Source organism: Bufo gargarizans, chromosome 7 (genome assembly GCF_014858855.1).
Source record: "Bufo gargarizans isolate SCDJY-AF-19 chromosome 7, ASM1485885v1, whole genome shotgun sequence".
NCBI lineage: Eukaryota > Metazoa > Chordata > Amphibia > Anura > Bufonidae > Bufo > Bufo gargarizans.
This window is the reverse complement of record NC_058086.1, coordinates 169,991,919-170,005,413: the sequence shown is the minus strand read 5'-3', so window position 1 is coordinate 170,005,413 and position 13,495 is coordinate 169,991,919. Positions and strand designations below refer to the sequence as shown.

Sequence of the window (13,495 nt, the reverse complement as noted above, 5' to 3'; positions counted from 1 at the left end):
GTGACCCTGGTGCCATCTCCAGTGATGCCAAGGCATGTATTATGTACAGCCTAGGGTGTCAAGTGACCCTGGTGCCATCTCCAGTGATGCCAAGGTATGTATTATGTACAGCCTAGGGTGTCAAGTGACCCTGGTGCCATCTCCAGTGATGCCAAGGCATGTATTATGTACAGCCAAAGGGTGACAAGTGACCCTGGTGCCATCTCCAGCGATGCCAAGGCATGTATTATGTACAGCCATAGGGTGGCAAGTGACCCTGGTGCCATCTCCAGCGATGCCAAGGCATGTATTATGTACAGCCATAGGGTGTCATGTGACCCTGGTGCCATCTCCAGTGATGCCAAGGCATGTATTATGTACAGCCATAGGGTGTCATGTGACCCTGGTGCCATCTCCAGTGATGCCAAGGCATGTATTATGTACAGCCCAGGGTGACAAGTGACCCTGGTGCCAAGCAGATATTAATATCTAATTGTATTTGCCGGTTCCAATGGTTATGGATGGCAAAAGAATGTAAATAGAGTACATGATATATTTTAAGGACCACCTGTGTTAATGAGAAATATCTGGTATGGGTGATCGAATTTTTAAGATATTAACCCTTAGCTTTTAGAGCATAGCCCCTACATAGATATATAAATAGAACCTCAAACAAATAGAAGTGTAGCCTAAATCGTGTCACATCTCATATGACATTAGAGTATTGGTGACTCCAAACAAATTTCAAGCAGACACGTCCTAAACTTAGGTAGTACAAAAAAGAGATAAAGTGGTGCGCGGCGGCACCGTGTGAGGATAACCAGTTTGTCCTACCGCGTAGTTGGGCGACTCCAATTGTGCCGCAGTTACCTCTCGGATCAAAGATGGGTCCTTGGTATTAATGTTGCTGCACACGGATAGGGGTCCGGCCTATGGGTCCCTAATATTACCCTAATGGGGTCCCACACTAGCCCTGAGGCTTAACCACGGTTCACCCACTAGTAACAAGGGTATCCCGTCCGGAACCTAACCCTAGAATTGGAGACCCTGAAAAAGAGAGGAGACATCATTCATCTCCAGAGAAGACGAAGGCAAAGAGATGACTGAAATCAGCCTCTAGAAGCTCTTAACCTCCTACTTACCTGAGGAGACGAGAGCTACATACCTGCATCCAATTAGCCTTTATCACTGTCTTATCTGTGGTGTTACATAGGACTGCAGGTGACATCTACTACATTATCTGTACTCAGAGAGCTATCACTGTGTTATCTGTGGTGTTACATAGGACTGCAGGAGACATCTACTACATTATCTGTACTCAGAGAGTTATCACTGTGTTATATGTGGTGTTACATAGGACTGCAGGTGACATCTACTACATTATCTGTACACAAAGAGTTATCACTGTGTTATCAGCGGTGTTACATAGGACTGCAGGTAACATCTACTACATTATCTGTACTCGGAGAGTTATCACTGTGTTATATGTGGTGTTACATAGGACTGCAGGTGACATCTACTACATCATCTGTACTCAGAGAGCTATCACTGTGTTATCTGTGGTGTTACATAGGACTGCAGGTGACATCTACTACATTATCTGTACTCAGAAAGCTATCACTGTGTTATCTGTGGTGTTACATAGGACTGCAGGTAACATCTGCTACATTATCTGTACTCAGAGAGATATCGCTGTGTTATCGGTGGTGTTACATAGGACTGCAGGTGACATCTGCTACATTATCTGTACTCAGAGAGTTATCACTGTGTTATCTGTGGTGTTACATAGGACTGCAGGTGACATCTACTACATTATCTGTACACAGAGAGTTATCACTGTGTTATCTGTGGTGTTACATAGGACTGCGGGTGACATCTGCTACATTATCTGTACACAAAGAGTTATCACTGTGTTATCAGCGGTGTTACATAGGACTGCAGGTAACATCTACTACATTATCTGTACTCGGAGAGTTATCACTGTGTTATATGTGGTGTTACATAGGACTGCAGGTGACATCTACTACATCATCTGTACTCAGAGAGCTATCACTGTGTTATCTGTGGTGTTACATAGGACTGCAGGTGACATCTACTACATTATCTGTACTCAGAAAGCTATCACTGTGTTATCTGTGGTGTTACATAGGACTGCAGGTAACATCTGCTACATTATCTGTACTCAGAGAGTTATCACTGTGTTATCTGTGGTGTTACATAGGACTGCAGGTGACATCTACTACATTATCTGTACACAGAGAGTTATCACTGTGTTATCTGTGGTGTTACATAGGACTGCGGGTGACATCTGCTACATTATCTGTACTCAGAGAGTTATCACTGTGTTATCTGTGGTGTTACATAGGACTGCAGGTGACATCTGCTAGTTTATTATCAGTCAGGCAATGCACTCCATGGAGTTATTTACTATTTCATTTCTCTCTTTTCTTTACACTGATACTAAGTTAGAAAATTTGAGATTAAATACAAATGACAGCCCATTGTGTCTGATGAGAAACTCAGCTCTACTACATCAGGAACAGCGGGGTCGATCCTGCTGTAGTGGATGAGGGCTCTTTGGTCAGGCTCCGCACCGCACAGAGCGGACAGCTCAGATCACACTGGGTTTGTTGGAGTGCATTCTCCTTCTGGCTGAAAAACCTGCAGGAAAATCTGCCTCAAAACAGCAACGAAAAAACTCAGTGTGAACCTGTCCTAAGACGTTTGGAAAAAACCTGCCATTAGTGTCAGAAAGGGTTAACTCTGTCTAGTCGGGTAAGATGATGTGGAGCCTGTACACAGCGCAGCGCGGCTCAGTGGCGGCAGCCGCGGTTCTCCCGGCCGATCACATGCGATTCCTCGTAGTAAACTCTGCTGGAAAAAGAATCATTACAAATAATGGATCCTACGAGCAGGAAATCCTCCTCCTATCACAGTCCTTACTCATATATATCACTGGACGGAAGGGGCGAGGAGGCTGCCGGGCCCCGGTGCCTGAGGAGGGGCCCCGAGACACCAGGATTATACACGTCACCTAATCTTTAATCTAGGTTTAGATACAGCAGAAGATAAAATTAGATACACAGCTCAGCAGACAGTATCACACAGGATAGGATTAGATACACAGCTCAGCAGGCAGTATCACACAGGGTAGGATTAGATACATCAGCTCAGCAGGCAGTATCACACAGGATAGGATTAGATACACAGCTCAGCAGACAGTATCACACATGATAGGATTAGATACACAGCTCAGCAGACAGTATCACACAGGATAGGATAGATTTTCAAAAAAAAAAAAAGATTAGATTACACAGCTCAGCAGACAGTATCACACAGGATAGGATTAGATACACAGCTCAGCAGACAGTATCACACAGGATAGGATTAGATACACAGCTCAGCAGACAGTATCACACAGGATAGGATTAGATACACAGCTCAGCAGACTGTATCACACAGGATAGGATTAGATACACAGCTCAGCAGACAGTATCACACAGGATAGGATTAGATACACAGCTCAGCAGACAGTATCACACAGGATAGGATTAGATACACAGCTCAGCAGACAGTATCACACAGGATAGGATTAGATACACAGCTCAGCAGACAGTATCACACAGGATAGGATTAGATACACAGCTTAGCAGACAGCATCACACAGGAGAGGATTAGATACACAGCTTAGCAGACAGTATCACACAGGATAGGATTAGATACACAGCTCAGCAGGCAGTATCACACAGGATAGGATTAGATACACAGCTCAGCAGACAGTATCACACAGGAGAGGATTAGATACACAGCTCAGCAGACAGTATCACATAGGATAGGATTAGATACACAGCTCAGCAGACAGTATCACACAGGATAGGATTAGATACACAGCTCAGCAGACAGTATCACACAGGATAGGATTAGATACACAGCTCAGCAGACAGTATCACACAGGACAGGATTAGATACAGCGGCTCAGCAGACAGTATCACATAGGATAGGATTAGATACACCGCTCAGCAGACTGTATCGCACAGGATAGGATTAGATACATAGCACAGCAGACAGTATCACACAGAATAGGATTAGATACACAGCTCAGCAGACAGTATCACACAGGAGAGGATTAGATACACAGCTCAGCAGACAGTATCACACAGGATAGGATTAGATACACAGCTCAGCAGGCAGTATCACACAGGATAGGATTAGATACACAGCTCAGCAGACAGTATCACACAGGATAGGATTAGATACACAGCTCAGCAGACAGTATCACACCGGATAGGATTAGATACACAGCTCAGCAGACAGTATCACACAAAGGAAGTAGGATTAGATACACAGCTCAGCAGACAGTATCACACAGGATAGGATTAGATGCACAGCTCAGCAGACAGTATCACACAGGATAGGATTAGATTACACAGCGCAGCAGACAGTATCACACAGGACTAGGATTAGATACACAGCTCAGCAGACAGTATCACACAGGATAGGATTAGATACACAGCTCAGCAGACAGTATCACACAGGATAGGATTAGATACACAGCTCAGCAGACAGTATCACACAGGATAGGATTAGATACACAGCTCAGCAGACAGTATCACACAGGATAGGATTAGATACACAGCTCAGCAGACAGTATCACACAGGATAGGATTAGATACACAGCTCAGCAGACAGTATCACACAGGATAGTATTAGATACACAGCCTCAGCAGACAGTATCACACCAGGAGAGTGATTAGATACACAGTACAGCAGAACAGTATCACACAGGATAGGATTAGATACCAGCTCAGCAGACAGTAATCACACAGGATAGGAATTAGATACACAGCTCAGCAACAGTATCACCATGATCGGCTTAGATCATCAGCTCAGCAGACTGTATCACACAGGATAGGATTAGATACACAGCTCAGCAGACAGTATCACACAGGATAGGATTAGATACACAGCTCAGCAGACAGTATCACACATGATCGCTTAGATACATCAGCTCAGCAGACAGTATCACACAGGAGAGGATTAGATACACAGCTCAGCAGACAGTATCACACATGATCGGCTTAGATACACAGCTCAGCAGACAGTATCACACATGGTCGCTTAGATACATCAGCTCAGCAGACTGTGGTCTCCATCTTGTTGGAATCCTCGGTTTATTCACATCTGATATTTTGTGTGAAGTCTCTAAAGTCGTTATTTGACCGGCCCATACACTGACATTGGCGCGGTGAGTGTGTCCTCGCTGCGCTCGCTCTGCTTTCGTGTTGTTACTGAGAAAAAAAATCTAAATTTTGGCAGAATATTTATTGGGATTTTAGGACAGTGACGCTGAGATGAGGAATGTGATGAATATTATATTTGTGCTTCATCCGGGCAACGATGCCACAACCTCATGGACCATCCTTGCAGAAGAGGCCGGAGGAGGCCGTGTTCTGGTAGAAGATCTGTGGAAGCCACCAGGTGTCTTCTAAAAATAATCCTCTTTATTCAATCCAGTGAAGATATGAAGAAACCTCACTAGACTGACGCGTTTCAGACCCTTACACCATTGCTCATAATCCCAGGGCATAGACTGAAATTCAGATGGGATTAAAGCCCAATGATAAATCACATCTCTCCTCAGCCCTGAGACTATGAGGATGTAAGGGTCTGAAATGCGTCAGAGAAGTTCTTCTGTCTCTGACATCTTGATGCAGTAAAGATGACACTTGGATTTCACCCTCCATGGGGTGAGCTGGACACGGAGATCTGCCGGCCATGACCCCGCGCTGACATCATTCAACGAAAGAGCAAGAAGTTCAAGGCTACCCCGTGGCATCACTTCACCATCATCATGACTACTCTGAAGGGCATATATACCCTAGGCGGGCCATCGAGAGTGGGGGTCCAATGTTTAGTTAGTCTCATTGGTCAGGACTCTTGTGCAGGACTCTTTGCATTCTTAGCCGGAAAGGGAGTGGGGAATTGGTCTAAGGGTGATGGAAAGTCCTGGGTGGCAATGTTAGAAGATATTGTGCTGTTAGAAGATCCACCTGAGGTCTTGGCATGACCTGGAAGCAGAGACGTCGAGCCCTGGCCTCCATGTTAGGAGGAGCTGTCAGGACGCTTACGAGGACGGCTGTGGAGAAGAGGTGGACGGTAATCACCAGCTCCCTGTTTCTCGGAGACGGTGAGAAGATCCAGGCAGAGAATTCACTCCATTTAATTGCTCTGAGTGAATCCTCCCAGGTCCGTGGCCGCGTTTCATGCCTGGCTGCCCGCTGACAGCTCTCCGTTCACCTGCTTGATTAGTTTTTGCCATTTTTCTTTATGCGCCGCAAAGAGAAAAAAAAAAGAGTGTGCGAGGCGGAACGCGGGAGAAGCGGGATTTTACAGGTGCAGGATTGATTCCGGAACAACATGGAGATGACGCGGCCATCAGCTCCTCCGCAATAGAAGCGCCACACTGGGAAATGCTAAAGAATTGGTTTACAGCCGTCAAACTGATTGGCAAAAGTTCTTGTGACCCAGTGGAACCTGCTGGGCTGTTTAACCCCTTTTTGTCCTACTAATTGCTGATCAGTTCAGCCGCTCAGGTTATAATGGGTTCGCCGCCGTCTTTGCATAGATTGCACGTCTCCTCTTGCTGAATAGCTCTTTCAGACTGGGACCAGTTTGCCAAGGGGGATGGAAGGCAGAGTTTCTGGTGGAGCTGGTAACAGCGACCTGCGCCATAATAGCTGATTGTCTCCTCCCAAAAGGCGAGAGGTCAAAACTAGTGTTGGGCGAACACCTCGTGTGCTCGAGCGCGATGCACGAATCAGTGTATTTAAATGTAATTTAGCATCTATTTCTGAAAAGTTTCTGCCAGGATTTGAACTCCCAACCTTGTACATTAGAGGAAAGGACATTAACCACTACACTATAGAGCTACATGTTAACCTGCACAGAAATATAAAATAAGTCTTCTGCTGAATAGGAAAACTCATTACTTAAGAAACTTCTATGAGGCTTTTCTGACACAGTTTAGCATTTAGCTTTATAGCTGAGTGGATAACGTCCTTGCCTCTAATGTACAATGTTGGGAGTTCAAATCCTGGCAGAAACTTTTCAGAAATAGATGCTAAATTACATTTAAATACACTGACTCGAGCCTCGCGCTCAAGCACATGCAGTGTTCGGCCGAGCAAGCTCGCCAAACACTAGTTAAAACCCACAGAAAATAAACCATTTCATAGATTGTCTTTATTTCATGCTGCAGTCCTATGTAAGACCAAAGAGCATCCCTGGAGTGCAGGCGATGGGTGTGGTCACCTTATAATGTTGCAGAAGAGTGTGGCTTTCAGTCCTGTGTCTAAATACTCTGCCAGGGATCAGTGGTTTACATATGAACCAGCACTCGGGGTACATGCACTGCCAGTCTCCTCACCAAGATACACCCGACCACTGGTGCCCTACTTGGGGATTTCCAGCTGTAGCAGTCAGGATATTCCTTATGCACCGTCCATTTATATACGACCCCCCAAACCTACATATGACCCACTTCAGCACAGTCGAGAAGGAATACAGACCCCAGCCCTATATGTAGACCCCAGACCACACCCCATATACTGTATATACAGACCCCAGATCAAACACGTGTCTATAGAGATCCCAGAGTCCCAATCTATACAGACCTCAGACCAGATACCCAATCTGTAAATATTGCAGACCAGATCACCCAACCATATAGATCCCAGACAAGACCCCACATCTTAGACAGACCCAATTTCTAGAGAGCCCCCCCGCCCAGACCAGACCCCATTAACAGAAACCGCATAACAGACCCCTATCTAGAGATTCCAGAACAGAAACCCATTTATACAGACACCACGGCGGACCCCCTTCTATTCAAACCCCAAAACAGACCACCATCTATAAAGACCCCAGACCGGATTCAAAAGCTATACATACACAAGGCCAGACCCCCATCTGTAAACAGTCCCATATATACAGACCCCATCTCTAGAGAGCCCCCCAGACCAGACCCCATCCATAGAAACCCCAGAACAGCCTCCTATGTATACAGATCCCAGAACCCTCTATACAGACTCCAGAACAGACCCCCATCTATACAGACTAAAGACCTAACCCCCATTTGTACAGACCTTAGACAAGACCTCTAACCAGACCCTAATCATCAATACAGATCCCAGACAAGACCACCATCTATACAGACCCAAGACAAGACCTCCATCTATACAGACCCCAGACAGGACCTCCATCTATACAGACCTCAGACCAGGCCACCATCTATACAGACCCAAGACAAGACCTCCATCTATCCATCTATACAGACCCCAGATCAGATCCCCATTTATACAGACCCCAGACCAGACCACCAAATATACAGACCCCAGACAAGACCTCTATCTATACAGACCCCAGACCTGACCTCCATATATGCATAGCCCAGACCAGACCCCATCTCTAGAGAGCCCCCATCCATAGAAATCCCAGAATAGCCCCCTATCTATACAGATACCAGAATCTTCTATATAAACTCCAGAACAGACTGTAATTTATACAGCCTCTACAGCAGACCCTAGGCGACACCCCATCTATACAGACCTCAGACCAGACCACCATCTATACAGACCCCAGACAAGACCTCCATCTATACAGACCTTAGACAAGACCACCATCTATACAGACCTCAGACCAGGCCACCATCTATACAGACCCCAGACAAGACCTCCATCTATACAGACCTTAGACAAGACCTCCATCTATACAGACCTCAGACCAGACCACCATCTATACAGACCCCAGACAAGACCTCCATCTATACAGACCTTAGACAAGACCACCATCTATACAGACCCCAGACAAGACCTCTATCTATACAGACCCAAGACAAGACCTCCATCTATACAGACCTCAGACCAGGCCACCATCTATACAGACCTTAGACCAGACCACCATCTATACAGACCCCAGACAAGACCTCTATTTATACAGACCTTAGACCAGACCCCCATTTATACAGACCCCAGAACAAACTTATCATCTATACAGACCCCAGACAAGACCTCTATTTATACAGACCTTAGACCAGACCACCATCTATACAGACCCCAGAACAAACTTATCATCTATACAGACCCCAGATCAGATCCCCATTTATACAGACCCCAGACCAGACTTCCATCTATACAGACCACAGACTTGACCCCCATTTTTACATACCTTAGACCAGATCCCCATCTGTATAGATGTCAGGCCAGATCCTGCTTTTTAGAGACCCCCCACAAATCCTGTTCAGACTTAGAACCTAAGACTCCACAAAGAAAAGACACCTACAAAGGTGTTATATTCAGACCCCAGGTTGCACCCAATACTTCACCCTCAGACCTCAGATCAGCCAACCTGTGATTAACAACCCGCTGCTGCAGCTACAGTGTGTCCTACATGTAGTGCCACCCGCAGTACTGATGCCAGGGCAGGGGTTCTGCAGTATTTCTTTCCAGGAGATTGTGTCGTGCCCAGGAGACTCCACCACTCATCTGGAGGGGGGTCTGCTCTCTTTTCTGGAACCTCCCTGGTGTTGGCGAGTAGACATTAGGACTGTAGCCTGACCCCCACCCGCTTCATCATATGTCTCATATGATAGAGATGTAGTTGAACCCCTCAATCAGGACACTATAACCTGGGTGTAACTAAACCCCTGCCCCATCTCAAACAGCTCTGCTACATCTGTAGGTGCTTTATGCCCATGTTTTGTTATCTAATGCCTCCAGGCCTCATTTGGCCACCAGCAGCCCCCTCTATGATGAAAGGAATGACAAGGTAACGGTGAATGTATTACAGGGGATTCTATCAAAAATTCACTTTACTAAAGGGATCAAGTGGAAATGATTGGTTCTTGGCGGCTGCAGATCGGGGTCAGGTGCCCTGGGAACCAGGAACATCACCGGAAGACATGAAACCTGAAGAAGGGCAATCCAGCGTGACCTCATCGATAAGCTTGGCATTAACTGTTGGGCACCATAGGACAACCTGTCATACTGCGGAGGTGTCACCACTGAGTGGGCACAAGAATGTGAAGAGTTTTTATAACTTACCATTTACTTATTTTCCAAGAACCTTGGGTAATATGGTGACTCCTGTCACATCCAGAGCTGCATCCACAATCCTGTAGGTCTCCTTTCACCAAACTACATGGCATTGTCAGAGCACAGATGACCATGACACAAGGATCTCAGCTGTGAGGTTTTATGACCTACAGTCAGATTATAGAATTCTGAATGCAGCTCTGGAGGGGGCTGGAGTATAGAACGCAATGTTGCTCAAGTTGCAAAGTAATATGTTACATTGTTAAATAAATGTTGCAATGATAATTCTAGGAGATCAGAGGCATGTGATCTAAGCTCCTCCCCTCTGTAAGTGCTCAGCCATTCAGCAGAGTCAAAGGTGGTCACATGACACCTTCTTGCAGCTCTGGCAACTATGAAGCATGAAACATATTTCTTTGGGGGGGGGGGAGCAGAGCTCCTTATTCTGGCCCCCATATTAGTGCTTGTCGGGGTCATTTAAAGGAAAGTGTCGCACCTGCCCATTCAGCATGGACAGGGCATTGCACAGATGCTCGGCTCTAAAGATGGTGCCCTGGAGATGGGCGCACTTTAAGACATCGTCTCCATGTGAGATTTGCACAGCTCCCACCTGCCAGTATCATTATCACGGATTTGCTTCTAGCATAGCATATAATATACTAATCCAATCTTTCTCCTCCGCACACACAGCATTCAAATTAATCCAGTGCATCTCCGCTCGCGGCCGACATAGTCTTTATAGACTTATATCTTCACGGGGTTCTACATAAGTATAATGCTCTGGATAAGCTGGTGAATGCAGCGACGAATTATCTGATGTGTTATTGTGCGGCCTCTCAAGTCGCCGCTTCTCCATCATCGTCAGATTGCGTCAGCCGCTTATCACGTTTCAGCCTGACTCTAATCTGAATCTTACAACCATAGAGGAGTCCTGGGCATGAAATCCACCTAGATAGGCATTCATTAATGATAATGATAAGTTCCCATTCAGGAGTCTGGGAAAGCTGAGTGACAACCTCTATGTGACTGGTAATGGCATACAGATAATAAAATTCTGTCTGCCTGCTGCCACCACTAGGGGGAGCAAACTAAGTACTGTGTTACTATAGAGTTATATGTCTATCACTATACAGTAAGTTCCTGAGCTCCCTCTAGTGGTTGCTGTATATATATTTGTATGTAGTAATCTCCTGAGCTCCCTCTAGTGGTGGCTGTATATATCTGTATGCAGTAATCTCCTGAGCTCCCTCTAGTGGTGGCTGTATATATCTGTATGCAGTAATCTCCTGAGCTCCCTCTAGTGGTGGCTGTATATATCTGTATGCAGTAATCTCCTGAGCTCCCTCTAGTGGTGGCTGTATATATCTGTATGCAGTAATCTCCTGAGCTCCCTCTAGTGGTGGCTGTATATATCTGTATGCAGTAATCTCCTGAGCTCCCTCTAGTGGTGGCTGTATATATCTGTATGCAGTAATCTCCTGAGCTCCCTCTAGTGGTGGCTGTATATATCTGTATGCAGTAATCTCCTGAGCTCCCTCTAGTGGTGGCTGTATATATCTGTATGTAGTAATTTCCTGAACTTCCTCTAGTGGTGGCTGTATATATCTATATGTAGTAATCTCCTGAGCTCCCTCTAGCGGTGGCTGTATATATCTGTATGCAGTAATCTCCTGAGCTCCCTCTAGTGGTGGCTGTATATATCTGTATGCAGTAATCTCCTGAGCACCCTCTAGTGGTAGCTGTATATATCTGTATGCAGTAATCTCCTGAGCTCCCTCTAGTGGTGGCTGTATATATCTGTATGCAGTAATCTCCTGAGCTCCCTCTAGTGGTGGCTGTATATATCTGTATGCAGTAATCTCCTGAGCTCCCTCTAGTGGTGGCTGTATATATCTGTATGTAGTAATTTCCTGAGCTCCCTCTAGTGGTGGCTGTATATATCTGTATGTAGTAATTTCCTGTACTTCCTCTAGTGGTGGCTGTATATATCTGTATGTAGTAATCTCCTGAGCTCCCTCTAGTGGTGGCTGTATATATCTGTATGCAGTAATCTCCTGAGCTCCCTCTAGTGGTGGCTGTATATATCTGTATGTAGTAATCCCCTGAGCTCTTTCTAGTCGTGGCTGTATATATATATTTGTATGTAGTAATCTCCTGAGCTCCCTCTAGTGCTGGCTGTATATATCTGTATGTAGTAATCTCCTGAGCTCCCTCTAGTGGTGTCTGTATATATCTGTATGTAGTAATCTCCTGAGCTCCATCTAGTGGTGGCTGCATATATCTGTATGTAGTAATCTTTTGAGCTCCCTCTAGTGGTGACTATGTGTATCTGTATGTAGTAATCTCCTGAGCACCCTCTAGTGGTGGCTGTATATATCTGTATGTAGTAATCTCCTGAGCTCCCTCTAGTGGTGTCTGTATATATCTGTATGCAGTAATCTCCTGAGCTCCCTCTAGTGGTGACTGTATATATCTGTATGTAGTAATCTCCTGAGCTCCCTCTAGTGGTGGCTGTATATATCTGTATGTAGTAATCTCCTGAGCTCCCTCTAGTGGTGGCTGTAAATATCTGTATTCAGTAATCTCCTGAGCTCCCCCTAGTGGCGGCTGCAGGCTCAATATTGTTATCACTAGGTCTATGCAAGAGATCTTAATGTTATAATGATATATTATATAATTAAATATCACAAAAGTATAATCAAATACGAAAATAAAATAAACTTGTGCCCCAGGGTGGAAATTCCCTTTAAGAACTGGAGATTTGGAGGAGCTGCTATCTGACACGTTGTATAACTGGGTGCAAGGGGATTCATCACCAGAATATGTCACAGTCCAGTAAAGCTTAGAAAACAGAGGATGAGAGAGATGTAAGTCCTAGCAGACAGTCTCATCATCACCAGGCTTTGTGTGCACTGACATTTAGAAAAAGTCTGAGGTGCAGATAATCAAACAGATCTTTCACGATGCTGCTGCAGCCTCTTGTGCGCTGCGAGGCAGATGAAAGGGTTAAAAGGCTTGTCCTTCTGCCTGATTCTGCTGCTTTATATTTACACCTTCGATGGTTTGCACAAAGGACTGAGGCTGAAGAGGCCCTGCGCCCATCACATGCTCTGCTGGATCAGGAGGTCTGAAGTGCTCCAGGCAGGAAAAGGTTAAGTTGTCAGTGTTCTGGTCATAGCAACAAAAATGACGAGTCTGAAATCTGTCCCAGTAATACTAATAATAATAGTCATCATCATCATAATAATAATTATAATAGTAACAGAATAACAAACAAATCAAGAAACCAAAATTATTATTTGATAACCAGAAGATGAGCCCTAAAGGAGATGTCCATCTGACCACCAGCAGAAAAGTGAGTGCAGCTCTGGAGTATAATACATGATGTAACTCGGATCAGTACTGTCATGAATAATGGGAGGTGA

The 13,495-nt window shown here is 45.3% G+C and overlaps 1 protein-coding gene across 1 annotated transcript in view; it reads left to right on the top strand.

The window, feature by feature from the left end:
- The window catches only part of GRM7 (glutamate metabotropic receptor 7), a 264,556-nt gene that overhangs the window by 150,509 nt on the left and 100,552 nt on the right, over nucleotides 1-13,495 (top strand). The gene's annotated exons all lie outside the window — the stretch shown is intronic.